Consider the following 15,461-nt stretch of genomic DNA (forward strand, 5'->3'; position numbering starts at 1 on the left):
GGCTCATAAAGAGAGTGTGAATTCACAGAGCATTGGCTCAGAAAACCTATTCCCTGGGTGTCCTGCAGACTACTATTGTCTGAAATATGGAATAAAAGGGAGGTTCATATTTTACTTCAGACTTATTTCACTCTTCCCTTGTTTTCTCTGTGGACTGACTAAAGAGGAAGTGATTTATAAGGGGAAAACAAGGGGAAGCAGTCCTAATTAATTGGCCATAACTGTTACAGCTGTACTGGCATCCAGCAAAACATAGGGCAACAGTTCTTAGACAGAGATGCAGTACCACTGAGTGTCCCTGACAAAAATGGACCTTTTGCCCTCAGTGCTGGTAGAGAAGTAGTCACAAGCACATCAACTTCCATGCGTTATCCCCTCATGTGTCCTTCTTCCCTAAAGAAAGGCCTGCGCTATCTTGTCCTAATTTGAGCTGGAATGTGTTTTAGATCATATGATGCTTTCAATATAGTTTGACTGGAGAAAAGGTCCTGTAGGTGAACTGCAAGAGAAATTCATAGGAAATCACTAAGACTAGTTCTAACAGCTTCTTAAGAAGCTGAATGCACATATGCCAAAATATATGAGGGACTCTGGCACAGGAGCACCTTCCTTGCTCCCTCTGCTACTACACGGCCAGCCAGTGCTGCGAGCCATAGGGCTCCTTGCCCTGTGGCACAGATTTGGGCTTTCAGCCCCAGAGCCTTGCACCCAGTCTCAGTTCCCAAGATGAGGGGCACAGCCAGCCTCCCTTTCTCTCCCAGTCATGTCCTTTGGGAGGCTGCTAGCACCTGAGCTGTCCTTTTACCCCCAGGGGCACAGGCAGGGATTCACCCCAAGTCAGCACGAGCAGGGAACTGAAGGGGGGCCCTTCCAGGCTGAATCTCTGCTTGCAGATTGTCCAGTCCCTCTCCAGAGAGGGCTGGGATTTCATTTTCACATCAGCTGAAGTTCAGGATGAAGGGAGCGGGTCCAGCTTAAGAAATCTCAGTTCTGAGCCCAGGAGTGAGAAGCCTGAGCTGACAGACTCAGGCTCCTTGCTTCACTGGGTCTGCAGTCTCCCAGCTGGGAGGAGAACACGGGGCTCCTGGTGTACTGCAGAGCCAGAGAAAAAGGAGAGGTTCTTTCGTGTCCAGAAATAAATGTTTGTTCTGCTTTCAGCAAGATTATAGCCAAGAGAACGGGCCTCTGGGGAACAATAGATCACACACTGCAGGTGTCTAGTTTGGGGGGGTGGTGTGGGGGGGTGAACTCTCCAGTTTTCCTAACTCTGTGTGCCAGAAATTCTCTAACTGAAGTTCATCTTGACCTCAGAGGGCTGGCCTGCTCTATGGGAGGAAACAGAAAGCCTGGGCATAATCGGAACAAGCTCATAATTAAAAGCGCTTTAGCCTTTATGAGTTCCCAGATCACATAGCTGTAGTGAGAGAAGTTGTTTTCATTTTACCTCATTATGTATGGAGCAGTGCAATGGTAATGAACAGCCTGGTATTTGCCAGAGCCTGTCACTTGCAGAAAGAGGGCAGCCAACACCAGAGCAGACGCAAATACAGTATGCTGCACCCTGGTGTAGCTGCTGGCACTAGCTTACCTCCCGGTGAGTCTCTGCAGGGGATTTTTATGAGTAGTAGGTGTGGGGAGCAACTAACCAGGACAGCCTTTAAAACTGGAGTCAAGTAAGAGGGGAGGGAAATGTGCAACACGAAAATAAGAATGGGCTTTCCCAGCTACCCCGCTGAAACATCCTGTCCCAAGCCCCTTAAAGGTGGTTGCAGAAGAAAGCCAGGCTCTAGGCAGCAAGCTTACAGGAGCAGACAGTGTAGCTTACTGAGAGAGATAAGTTTCAGGTTCTGCAACAAGTAAAATAATACACTAATATTTGCCCAGCACTTAGCCAGTGCTCAGCACTATTATTACGTTCCATATGAGATTAGCACAAACAGACTGCTTTGTGGACTCACTACTTACTGACTTCCCCAGGCAGATATTCCTCTACGTGCTTTGAAAAAGGTCTCAGGACATGAACTTGCATTTAGCAGGCAGCACAAGCCGCTCTGCAAGGCCCCTAATTTCTTCTTTCTAATTTCTTTCTGGGATCCTAGCAAGCCACGGTCCTTCCCATGGAGCCTCCCTGATCATCTGCTCAATTTGGGGCCGTGACAGCCTTGGGGCTTTGTGTTTCAACCTCCCAGCACAGCCTGACATCTTCAGAAGGTGGTGAACCCCTCCTACAACTCACCAACCCCACTTTCAGCCAAGAGACTCTGGCAGGGCAGAAGTGCCAGGGGGTTATTTATCTCCAGCTATAGGGAAGGGAAAGCAACTTCTGTGCTCTCTTGGCAGTTTCTGCCACATCAACTGGAAAAGCATTAGCCACACAGAAGAAACAAGTCCCCTGTACCTGACTGGTGGCACAGGACATTCCTGGGGGCAGGCAGGTGCAGCAGGCTCTGTGGGGAAGAGAGGAGCTCTCTCCGGAGGGAAGAGCCCCAGAAAACTACCAAGCACCCCGGCACAACAGCCAGAGCCTAATTCACACCACCTTCAGAAAGGAGACTTCAAAACAGCTGAGAAAAACAACGATTCATTGCTACCCTCCAGTGACTGCCATGGCAGCCTGTGCCCTGCGCACAGCTTGGCAGGAACAACTGCTGAGACACCGGCCTGGCACACGGGGTGGGGGACCAGGGGTGCTCGGGGGAGCAGCAGGGTTGTGCTGGCTTTATGAAAATGGGACAGTCCCACCAGCTGCTCACCCCCACCAGGAAGCCTGGAGGCAGAGGCGATGTCCACCTGAGGACGTGAAGGCCAAAGCTGGCACGGCCTCCAGAGGGCCTGCACTGGAGGCAGAGCTGGGAGGAGGCGGCGAGGCAGGCGCTGATGGCTGCACCGTGCTCCTGTGTTTGTGCAGCTGGCTCCAGCACGCCGCGAAACCGCCGCCACGGGGCAAGGCAGGAGATTTTCATGTGGGATATTCATTCCTCATCTGTCTGGCTTCAAGCAGGGGTTTCAAACGCTCGAGCGTACACTTGAGACAGCACCTGGGGAGGCCTCATCCCATACGTGGGGGAGGGAAGACAGATTCTGCCAAGATCTAACTCAGTCTCCTCGTAAAGAACAATGCAATCAAGTTACATTGTGATAACTTCTAGTAAAGGAGGAGGAGTGAGCTGTGGCCAGCAGCAGAGCCAAGTGCAGTAAAATTGTGCTATCCCAGGCTACGAGTAGGCTTTGAACCCTCAACCTGCAGCAGGCTGTGGTGACCTCTATCCAGAAAGTTCACTCTACTCAGGGGCTGAGCCCCCACTGTGCCAGCTCATCACAACCTGAATTTCAAGCAAATCTCAAACTCAGTGCACAGGCCCCTTGCACAAAGAGAAGAAAGAGTTGGGTTCAAGGGTTAGGCAACAGGAATGCAGACCCATGTCTTGCATCCCACCTGCATCTGGTGTTCAGCACACAGGTCCCAGGGCACACAGCTGAGCCATGCAAAAGTCCTTGAACAGCCTTACTCTAGCACAGGAAAGCCCCCATCCCCTCTTTCTGAAGGAAGCAGTTTTGGAGAGGACATGAAGATGTCTCTTATATCTCCAGAAGCAAGCTGGGGACAGCTACAGGTGCCCATGGCTCATGCAATATCAGCAAAAGAAAGTGAGCCCAAGCTCAAGAAGCACTAGGATAGGTAGTGCACAGGGACACTGGGGCAGCACCCAGGTGCCAAAGGGCTGATCCATTTCTTGGACAAGCTCAGCCCCAGCCCTGCAGCCCTGTCGACCACCTACCTGCCTCCACACAGACCCAGAGTCCCACACGGTTATTCAAACTCTGTTCCCTGGGCTGTTTTCTACTCCTGGAGCTTCTATAAAGCACCAAGTAAAAAGACCTCCAGGACCTTGCACTGAAAGGCCTCATCCTCCACACTTCATCATTAGCCCCTAGGGACTGCCCCTCCTGATTGAGCTGACCAGAGGACCCTGAGAGAGTTGCACAATCAAATCTCACCAACATCACTTACCTTTGAAAAGGTTTGGGGCATTTAATCAGATGTCTGACAACCCCCCTTTTCAAGCATTTTCTGAAATTCCCGGAGGCTTTCACTTCAGGTGAAGAGTAATCCTTCACCTGCCACAGCCCTGAACAGCCCTTTGTATGGGATTTCATAGGTAACAAGCAGGGGGCTGGATTGCCCAGTCCGATGCACACGTATAAGTTTCTAAAGAAGCATCTCCAGAACTGCTTGTATCAACTCAGCTGTGGTAATCAAAATACACAATCCATAGGGCAAAACCAAGGAGAAATGCACCTAACTTTCAAGAGCTATGCAGCCAGCAAGCGTGAACAACAGACTCATGAAGCAGCTTTGTCTGTGGAATTGCATATTACAGGCAACAGAGGTTAGATACTCAAAACTTCAGTCCCAGAACCAGCTTAATACAAACCTGTAAGCAGCAAAGAGGATCCCAGCCTGTGCTCAATTTTCTGTCACATGCAGGAACAGCAGTGCTGATAATATCTGCTAATAGTGTTATCCTCCAGCCTATCGCTGCTCTTTATCAAACTCCTCTGTATGTGACCATTGAGATGAGGCTTCTCTTGCAGTGTTGATACAAAGGGGACTCCAGGGATTAGGGTAACCCATGAAAAGCAGAATTACAAAACTCATCCTGGAACAGACAAGTAGAAGTTAACAGCTGGAACTCAGCACAGAATTTATAAACCAAAAGAGGCAGGACTGGGGAGGACAGGCATGAGCAACAAGAGGAAAGAGTCCCGGTGGTAAAACACATCTCCCCCATCCAACTCTACAATTCACAGAATACTGGTTCATGTTGTAATCCTTTTTTTCCAGTAAAAAACATTTGTAAGCTGACATCAATTAGACAGCAGAGCAGTACCCCCAATAAGGTGGTTTAGAGCATGATCAATAGATCTGTTTTATGAAAGAAAAAAAAAAAAAAAAAGTAACATACTGTAGGGGAAAGTTCACTCCTGGGGAAACTCCATGCATTGCAGTGATGCCATCAAGATAAGGCCAGAATTTGTGGGCCCCGTCCATCCACAATGAAAGTGAACATTTTTCACTTCTGAAAAGAAAAGTCCTGATTCTGCAAGGTGTCCTTGGGGGCCTATTATCTGTGATTAATAAGGAATGATGCAAACACTTAGTTAAATCTGATTAGATCAATAGTACACCATGAATCACTTCTATAGGTTTCCTATAATATTTATATATACTGCAGTTATCAGCAACATTCTACCGTAAAATTGTCTGCTTTTAAATTTATTTGAAAAAGTACCTTCTATACTCTATTAAAAAGGGAAACTCACTTTTTTATTCTCTTAGAGCTGAGCTTATTGGGCAAAATCTTGCAGAACAGCATATGGTTTTGCAAAATACACTGAACTGGAATCCCTGCTCCACTCCGTCTTCCCGGCCACGTGCATGGTGAAAAAGTGTTTCTGCTGTCTGCAGTTTAGTGTTGGTGGGACAGAAGCAGAAAGCAGAAGAGCAACTGAGATAAGCAGGGGTGGGGAAGCCAGCACACTTGCACACTGGTTCTGTGATGACAAAAAAAAAAAAAAAATACCATGGTGAAGATTTGCATTGGTTTCAGGAACTCCTCCTGCACTAAATCAAGGCAGAGAATTTACAGCAAATTAATGAAACTAATTTTCTGACTGGAATCATCATGTGTGAATTATCATGTCTTTACTCATTAAATAAATTATCTGTGTCTTCCAAGACATTAAGAACGCATCATAAATTACAGCCCTTCATAAATAATTTGTTTCTGCCTGGGTTTAAATATAGAGGGATAATAAAGAAAGCAAGAGGAAAAAAAGAATACAAGAGATAAGGAAAGCAAAGAGGCAAAAAAAAAAAAAAAAAAAAAAAAAAAAAAAAAGCACAAAGAGAAGGGAAAAGGGTGAAGTGGAGAGTGAGCAGAGGAAGAGGGAAGAAAGAACAGTAAAAACGGAGACATACGATACGGCCAGCTCAGAAGAGAAGGAAATGAGGAAGGCAAAAGGAAGTGAGAGGATGAAAGAGGAGAGAGAAGACAAGTAGCACTGTGTAATCTTTCAGGTCCATGTTAATTGCAGCTTGGTGAATGCGGCAGGAAATGAACCACAGTGTCCAAAGCCTCTCCTGACTTTTATAAATGATTTCATTTCAGTTGAGCTTGTTCCATGTCAATGAGTACAAACAATCTATCCAACAGGTACCTGAAAAGCGATGCCAACAAGGGAAGCACACTTTGTCATGAAGTAGTGACAGTATTTGCTGAAAGGGGCCCTGAAATTTGTAAATGACAACAGAAAGGTAACAGCAAGATCTGAGGGTCAGGGTGACACAGCTCCCCCACTGCTTACCTGTCAAACATGAGCAAACCAACGCTGCTCAGACTTCTGCTGGGCAATCCCTGCAGACTGGCCTGCAGACTGCGCTGGAGCAGGCTGGGAGCAGAGTGCACCTGCAAAGAGAACCAAATTTCTGGTTGGGGGAGAGGAAGAGAAAGCACATTGTCTTCTTAGGATCCTCTCCCTGCTCTGTCTCTGATCTGGTACAGCTCAAGCACACATTGAGGAAACATAGAGTATTTGCCCAGATGAAGCCTCCCCAGGGGAAGGAGGCAATGCCCCTGTGCACACCATGCTCCATCACCCAGCAGCGCTTCTGACCAGGCACCATCCAGAACTCAGCACCCAACAACTCCATGCTAACATGCTGCTAGGAAAGCACAAGTACAATCCTTGAGACTTCCTGGAGAGCCTGTTGCTCTGGGCAGAGGCTGCAGAAGTAACAGCCAAACTATTGCCCAGAAGATGGTTTCCCACCTCAGTTCCACTGCCAACAGGACAGACATGGGTCAGCATCATCAGTTGCGTCCCAGAGTTTCTGTACAGTGCAAGAAATGAACCGAATTCTGGGAGGAAGAGGGGATTTTGAGCTTCTTTGCCTGCAGATGGTGAGATTTGCTCGACTCGGAGAGCCTTCCCACTGAACAAGCCCCTTGCCCTGGAAATCATTAGCTCTGAAGAGAAGTGGTTTAGTGTAAGGGAGCTTTCTGACTGAGAAGTGCTGAGCTAGATAGAGTTTAGCAGCCGTTTTGGTGATGAAGAGCAAGTCTCTCGGCCTTTCCCACGACACAGGACAGCCACATGACATTTTACTGGCAGGTGTGAGCTCACTTGGAGATGGCCAAAAGTCACGCAGTCAAACAAGAATAGTGCCAAGCCCAAGCCAAGTATTTTACCTTCCAGTGAAACTCCTTAGCTCAGCACCACAGAACTGCAGCCGTGTGATTCCTTTCTGGTCAGCTCAGAGCACAGGCATGCATCTGCCTTCCAAATCTTCTCCAGCTATTCCCCTTCCGAAGTCTCTCAAGCCACTAGTGGTTTACACCCTTGCTTGAAAACCTCGAGTTTCTCATCCTCACTGTTCCCTCCACCCCGGGATCTGGCTGTGTCAGCAGCTACGGCAGGGCTCAGGGCTGCAGCGTCGCAGCAGCTGGCCCACCTGTAGCCTCCCAGCTCACCAAAGGGTTTTGCTAAGGGAAACTGGAGGACGGCCAGTTCTAGAAGCTTTTAGAGAATGAACATAATGGCAGCTGTTTCCTATCTGGAAGCAGAAGGGCTCTGATCTCAGCCTGTGCGAGTCAGTAGTCAGGATGAAAGGAATGTTTGTCCCCATTCTTTCAAGTCAAAACCCTACCTTGGGTGCGACGAGCAGTAGATGTAAGCCCTGAAATTCTGCTCACCCATGATCAAAACCGCTGCTTAACAGGCAACAATAAATATGAAGCCACAGCAGGGTAGGTCCCAGAAAATATAACATCAGCCCAAGCAAACATTGCTCACAGAGTGAGAAAACCATGGCTAGGTCATGGTATGCGTGTCCTTATCAACAGACCTGGGTTTAATGCATGTACTGAAGGTTTTTCCATTGAGAGACCACCAGCAGTATTTGAGGCTGGCTTCAAGCTGGAACAGCGTGTCCCTGCCCACCCACTGGCCCATGCACGAGGCTCATGCAGCTCTCCCGGTGCTCACGAGCTGCCTGCTGACCCAGGGTGCTCCTGCACTGTCCCTGAGCTCCGTGCATCACGTACAGCACGCTCCCTCAGCCCAGAACACCTCGGCACTGCTCTTCCCACTCCTCAGATTTACCCAGTGCGAGGCTGCAAGTTGTTTCCCCAGCTAATTTCGTCATTAGCACAACAGCCTGCCAAGGTTCAAACAGCAGCAGCAGGGGCCGGTGCCAGGTTCACTGCCTCAAGTCCCTGCTCAGAGATCCTGGATGCTAAAACTGAGCCATTTGGGCGTACAACAAGTTCCTGGATTCTGAGCAACGTGTCCAGCAATCAGGGTGCAGGAAAGGAGGTAAAGAAGAACAACAGAAACATCCTCTATAGCAAGAAAAAGGAGAGAACTCCAACTCTTCTTGGGGAAGGGTTTAGCTGGGAAGTGACTTCCACCAGCTTCCCTCAGCCCTGCTGCTGCCAAATCCCTGCCTGCCACCATGCCTACTTGTGCTGCTGAGTGGGGGGCACTCCGCAAGCTGAAGCTCCCTGCAGCACCCACCTCTCCCCTGGTCTCAGTGGCTTCTAGCCAGCCTTTCCAGCCAAATAGCGGGGGTACAGCACCATGGAGGCTCTTCTCAGAAAAACAGGGCTCTCCTTTCTCTTTCCAGAACATCTGCACCCAAGACTGCCACGACTGCTCACTGCAGGCACGGTTACATCACTCAGGCTTTTCACACCTCTTAGAAATGGCACCATTCCCTCCTGCTTCCGACTTGACTGCTTCTAAAAGAAATTACCCCAGATACCACGCAAGCTGCAACATAACCTGAGCCTGCCCTTTGCTCCTTTCCGTTCAGATGTCTCTCCTGACCCCACAGAGCACCGCCACTCCAGTGCTCCCCAGAGGGACTGCTCTTCCTGTAGGTCTCCAGCCCAAGCTCTCTTAACCTACTTCCCCACGCTGCCCTGATGATCCTGCTGTCTATTAGCCCTCAAGGGAGGTAACATTTTACTGACTCCAGCAGCTCAGGATGGAGGCCAGTGGTGACTGGTAACAGGAAAGCCTTTCCCAGAATGGTCTGCAGCTGATTTTAGAGGGGGTCAAAGCAGCCAGCCCCAATCTCTACACCTCCATACAGCCAGCATCATCCCTGGGAAGGTTTACCTGCATTTTCCTTGTGTAAAGGGCTTGCTCAGTTCTGCTTTCTGCTTATATACGTATCTACATATCATGGTATATAGATATACCTGTACTGCCCAAGGACTCTGCAGAAGCCTTTTTTTCCCCCCCCCATCAGCTCAGGCAGTTTTGCTACCCAGTTCAAAAAGGGGATTTCTATCAGTTCCCGAAGTAACAAGTGAGTCCAGCCAAGTGTGAAGCAGGTCACTCCTCTCCTTCACAGCTTTTCACGCCATGTGTTTTGTGTCAAGACCGTGACAAGAGCTGGCCTCAGGGGAGGTTGGAGGAGCCAGCTGTAGCAGCCTTTGTTTGCATGCAGCCTCTCTGCGCACGCCTCTGCGCAGTCCCCAGGTCCCTTCCCCGAGTCTCAAGCCAACACACATCTGCCCCACAGCAGGCGCACAGTTCCTTCCTTGCGATCCACGAGGATGGAGAGCCAGAGATTTATGTACTCCACAATTTTATGTGCTCTCAAGAAAGCTGTGGAGGGAAAACTTCGCCACTCACAAAAGCCTCCATCTGTGAGTTTATTTATCCATGCTGGGAAGGCTGTTTATTCTGTTTCTGGGTGGAAACTACACTGGGATCATGGCTTAATTGTATTGTTTGTTGAATTAATTGCTCTGTTTGATCAGTCTTTCTCCCATAATGCTTGGGAATGAGACGTTTTTGCTGAAATGTGGGAATGGAGAAGGCTGAAGATTGTTTCTCCTTGGAAAATGAACACAGACTGGTATGCAGTTAGCAAAAAGGGCTACAGTGGGGACAGCACACGAGCTGCCCAATGTAAATATTATTGCAAAGAATGTATTCAGTGAAGTTAGGCGTCCTGGGGAAAGCGTATGGACCAAAGGCAGAGAAGCATATGCATAGGTAGCATACTGATCTGGCCTTTTGCTTCATTTTCCAGCTGACAACTGCATTTTAAGAAACTCCTCTGGGCTCTATTTGTGGCTGTGATCATTAACTTGGCAGTCAAACATGACTGGAGTCTCTCCCCTGTTGCACCTGGACAGGACTGTGACTGGTCACAGAACAGAGCAACAGTCGTGCCCCTGCACCCTTTCGTCTGCCTTCCCACATGTTCCAAAGGTCAGTGCCCACGTGATGACCCCAAATCAGAGCAAGAAAAAATGAAATAAAAAACACCACAAGGCAATCCAAGGGCAGCAACACAGATGGAAAAATTTTTCCAGCTCACCCCTTCCCATTGCAAAGAAGCACAGCAGAGAGAGGGTGTTTGCCATTGCTGCAGCAAGGTGGGCAGAGGAACAACCTGGCCAAAGAGCCCAAAGATGATCCTGCAAAGTCTTGTGCATAGCCAACACTCCTGGGATCAGTGTGACCACGGGGATCTGCTGTCAAGGATTGCTCTGTCACCAGCCAGTGGCCTGTGCACGGCCTGTACCCTCCTCTTCGGTTCTTCAGTGAATTTTCTGGGTGACCTGATGAGTCATGGAACACAGGACAGAAGAGCTCAGCATTATTTTCGTATTGGAACACTGTCCCCCTTGGTTTTATCCCCAGCTTTTTTTTTTTTTTTTTAAATCTTCTCTTTTCCTTTTTACGTTTTGCCAGCCAATATCCAGCTCAAATGAACTCCTGCTCATTTTGCACTCCTTTTTTCCACTTTCACAATCACAATGCTCAGCCTTTTAGGTTTCGTTCCTGCCTCTCCCACTTCCCACACACACTTCCTTCTGCCCGGTGGCCTTTGAATACAACACAATAACTAGTGGCCACATCTGACATGGCATTTCCCACACACACACTTTTTCATTTCTCTTCTTCCTCTCTGCAAAATGAAACACACATTAAGATTCCCAACACGCTGGGGTCACTGCTCTTCCTTGAACTCTTACCCAGGCAGGACATCTCTCCGCGAGATGTAACTCTGTAGAGCCTGGTCTACCCAACACGAGAACCAGGCACTACAGGTGATGTGGTCAGCCACACCACCATACTCTCCCACCAGGTCAGCAACAGCCCAAGATAGACAGCAGCACGATTTCTCTGACTAAGTAGACATCCCAGCAGGGCTCAGGGAATGACTCAAGCCAGGAAAGCGAGAGTGTTGGAGGACCAGTTCTCCAGACCTGATCCTCCCCTGCCCCTTCCCCTCACCTCTGCAGACTGGGGACCTCCCTTTGGTGGCAGAGGGAGCTGCTGGAGACAGCAAGATGTTTCAATCAGTAAGTCTTGCGTGTCTGAGTCAGACCCCTTCCTCGCTGATAAGGAATGAATACTGTCTGTGTCTGTCCGGGTGTGTGTCTCACTCTCTATTTCTCTTTTCTCCTTCATAAAGCTGTCAGGCCAAAAATAACATATTAGTGAAGAGAAAAGAAAAAAAAAGGAATGTCAGGTGTAATATAATAACGTGATCAGGGGGCTGGGGGAGTGTGCGTGCCTGTCTGGCTGCTGTACTGGAGGATTTCTGCAAGGGTGATAAACAGCCGCAGCTCAGAAGCACCCTTCGTTCCCTCACACCCTGCTCTCCCACTGCCCACATGGCCCCCTCAGACATAGCAAATGGGATGATAAATAGCAGGGAGTATGTACTCAGCACCTTTCTGCTCTCAAAAGCCACCTACGCTTGGTGCTGCAGGCAAATCACACACCCGCAGGCCAGGGATGGGAGGACACAACGGGAAGGGCCGTGCCATGCCGGGCTGGGCTCTCCTGTGCCCCATCTCCCCCACCAGATGCACAGAGAAAAGACACACTGAATGAGGCGAGCACACACAGCTCTTCCCATGGCTCTCATCAGGCTGTGAACAAGCACACAGGGGGATCTGTGCCAGAATTAAGTCCTTGTCCTCAGTCCCTTAGGGCTAAGCCCCTTCCCACCAGGTGTAACCCCCCGGCTGTGCCATAGAGCCGGGCCAGGGCACCACTCTCAGACAACCAGACTGACCCTGCCCTGCTGGTGCATCCCACATGTTCCTGCACCAGCTCCCGAAGAACAAAAACCCAGAGGGGAGTTCTCCCCAGCAGGAAGGTGTGAAACAGCGACAGCTTCACCCCTACCACAGATCCCCAGGGTTTGCTTCCCACCAGCTGTGCAGCAGAGGTCCCACCGATCAGTGCTGTGTCCTTCTTGCTGGCCTGCCCCCAGGAGCTTGCACAGGCCTGTGAAGCTGTGTCCTTCAAGCCAGGCAGGGGCACACAGCTGTGGTGCCAATCTGGTCCCCGCATCTCCCAGGCAAAGTACTCGAGCACCTGTCCGGACATACACAGTAAGGTGTGATGGGTTAGTGCTCTGCAAGAAATACCTTCCCTCCTTTAACAGCTTTTCAAAGCATTTTGTTTCCCCACTTTTCTCTAAGCCAGCAGCGTGCTCAGGTGGCCAAGAAAACCAACAGCAGCTTGGCTCATATCAGAAATTGTGTGGCCAGCAGGACCAGGAAGTGATTGTCCCCCTGTACTCCGCTCAGGTGAGGCCACACCTCAAGTACTGTGTTCAGTTGTGGGCCCCTCACTACAAGAAGGACATCGAGGTGCTGAAGTGTGCCCAAAGCAGGGCAACAAAGCTGGTGAAGGATCAAGTGAAAAAGTCTTGTGAGGAGCAGCTGAGGGAGCTGGGGTTGCATAGCCTGGAGAAAAGGAGGCTCAGGGGAGACCTTATCATGCTCTACAATTACCTTAAAGGAGACTACAGCAAGGTGGGGATTGATCTCTTCTCCCAACCACCAAGTGATGAGAGAAAACAGCCTCAGGTTGCACCAGGGGTGGTTTAGAGGTTGATATTAGGAAAAAAAATTGTTCACCAAAAGGGTTGTAAAGCATTGGAACAGGCTGCCCAGTGGGATCACACTGCTGGGGCCAGCTCCAGATTCTAAGGCCAGGAAGACCTGGTGTTACTATGATGTCTGGCTATTTAACAATTCCTGGCAACATATCCTCATGGAAACCAGTGTCTCCTGGTGGAGCTACAACACATCTTGTACACGGGTATCCAACACATGCCTGAGAATGATTTCCAGTGAGGGAGAACTGATCGCACCTTCTCGTGATCTATTCCAGCACCTAAATGCTTTTTCTGCAAAGGAAAAGAAAGAGAAGGAATACACAAAGAAGAAGAAAACATGTATTGCTCACACATAGGTCTCTGTCATCTTCAACTTGAGTCGGTGGGTCCCATTCTGGCACCAGCTGGCGAGGAGCCCTCAGGTATCAGCTCTTCTCACATGGCACTGTGCATTTCAGCACTTTCCAAAGAAGAACCCCAGGGCACAACACTATCACATTTCACAGTAGTGCACATTTTCCATCCAGGAGCTCTGCCTCGAACGATGACATTAATTGAAATGGCTGCAGAAGTGCCAGGGCTGAGATCCAGCTCTGTGACCTGCTCTGAGTATAGGCTCCTACATGGCTGGTGCAGACCTGCTGGCTTTCTGCCCGCTGCAGAGAAGTTCTTCTTCGCTATTAAATATTCTCCCTCCTGCCCATTCATTTCCATTTCCTCCATCCCATCACCACAAATCCAAGACCAGGAGAACTGACAGGCAGGAGCAGGCCCGTGGCCATCTTGTCTGGTGTCCAATTTGGGGACGTGCCAGGCTGAAGTATAAGATTCCTACCGACAGCACATATGCAAATCAGGTCTCCTTCTGCAGTCTCTAATAACCCAAAACTGATTTAACTCTTCAAACAAAGTGTAAAATCCCTTTCAGAATGTGTGCTACTGTTCCAAAAATTCTGGCTACTTTTGATATGCAAATACAGACCCAGCCTCCGTATCAAACTTGCCAAGTTCTTGATTTCATTTTCTTAATTTCATCCAGTAGCACTGTATTGCACAGTCTGCACGGAAAAACGCAAAGTGTTTCCTGTAGCAGTTGCTAATTAATTCAACAACTGGTCCCTTCCCTTCTTTGTTTTCTATCCTACTCATTTTCAACCTGGTCAGTCACTGTAAGCATCTAAGGCACCCATGAAAAGTAACAAAGCCATAGAGCCCCTGTGATGATTCTTCAATTAGCTGTACAAGGATGTGCACCATCACAGAAAAATGTTTCTTCTCCTAATGAGAACTAATGATCCTGTACCTGAGGGTATTCTGCATTAGGATCAAAAGAATCCAATCAAAACCTCTGCAAATTTCTGATTAAACCAGACAAAGGAGGGGAGGAAGGCACCAAGTCAGATGCTGAAGAGATAATAAAATTCCCTTCCACTTCTCCTTCCTAGAAAATGGTAAATCTAATAGGCATGACTAAGCAGCTATGAGGGAAGACATGAACAAATTTGTAAAGCAAAGGGGAGTTTAAAGTTCATCTCATTTTCCCCTTCTGCAACATCGTCTGCAATCATATTATGATTTAAAGGCCACCTTTCCCCCAGTGGGAAGCGGGTGAGAAGGGTGTGATTCAATTTTGCATACCAAACATGATGGGAGAAGGAGAAAGGCCAGGAGGCACTAGCTGAACAGCCGCATCCCTTTGGCACTGTTAAATGTGTGTTTCTTCTTCCAGTTCTTCAGGGTACAGGAAAAAAAATAAAATAAAATAATGGCTTGGTGGCATTTTTCTGTCCAAGCTTGGACATGGAAAGACTGCACCTCTCACTGCTGGGAGCTTAGCCAGAACAAAGCCTGATCCAACCAACACCAGCCTCGTGAGACCATGGTCTGCCTCGAGAAACCCCCTGGAAACTAAATGACAACCCTACCCTTTTCCAGAAGCTGTCACTGTTCCCTGCTGCATTTCCAGCTCACCAGAAAGCTGTCACGCTGCTGTTGGCTTACACCTTTCCTTCTTGCCAGCAGGATTAACCTCATCTGCGTTACAGCACTCAGAGATGGCAGCTAGGCTGTGCCTAGGGAACAGGAAAGATTATCCTAGGGGTTGCAGAGGAACGAAGCAAAGCAGCAAGTACCACTGCCTAGGCACACCCTGCCTGCCCCGATTCCTTGGTAGATAACTTTTTTCCAGATAACATCTGATTACAAACAATACGTCATGTCCATGAATGGCTACAGAGGAGTGAAATGCAAGAGGGGAGCCACAAATGGAGGAAGCAGGTGCTGGGGGCTGTCTGCAGCAGGGGAGAGATTTGGAGAACTGTCACCAGCCAAACACAGTAATGGAAGTGCCAGCAAAAGTGATTCAAGAGCCAGCTGGTCTGCTCAAGAACTGAACAGACCTGGATGTCAGGAGATCCGGACACTGCTCCATCTTCTGCAAGACCACAGGCAAGCCACATCGCTTGGCTCCACTTCTCCCTCCCCTCCGGAGGTGGGTTTGTCTTACTAGCAG

At 49.0% G+C, this 15,461-nt stretch overlaps 1 protein-coding gene across 1 annotated transcript in view; it reads right to left on the minus strand.

Annotated features, from left to right (window-relative positions):
* The window catches only part of LOC101794246 (uncharacterized), a 155,260-nt gene that overhangs the window by 110,704 nt on the left and 29,095 nt on the right, over window positions 1-15,461 (minus strand). Inside the window, exons 2-5 of the mRNA XM_038183620.2 lie at window positions 6,370-6,470; window positions 5,326-5,556; window positions 4,968-5,130; window positions 4,437-4,661 (exon numbers count right to left, since the gene is read on the minus strand). The gene's annotated coding sequence lies outside the window, so the exon portion shown is untranslated. The remainder of the gene's footprint in view (window positions 1-4,436; window positions 4,662-4,967; window positions 5,131-5,325; window positions 5,557-6,369; window positions 6,471-15,461) is intronic.

The sequence above is a fragment of the Anas platyrhynchos genome, chromosome 9, assembly GCF_047663525.1.
Source record: "Anas platyrhynchos isolate ZD024472 breed Pekin duck chromosome 9, IASCAAS_PekinDuck_T2T, whole genome shotgun sequence".
NCBI classification, from domain to species: domain Eukaryota; kingdom Metazoa; phylum Chordata; class Aves; order Anseriformes; family Anatidae; genus Anas; species Anas platyrhynchos.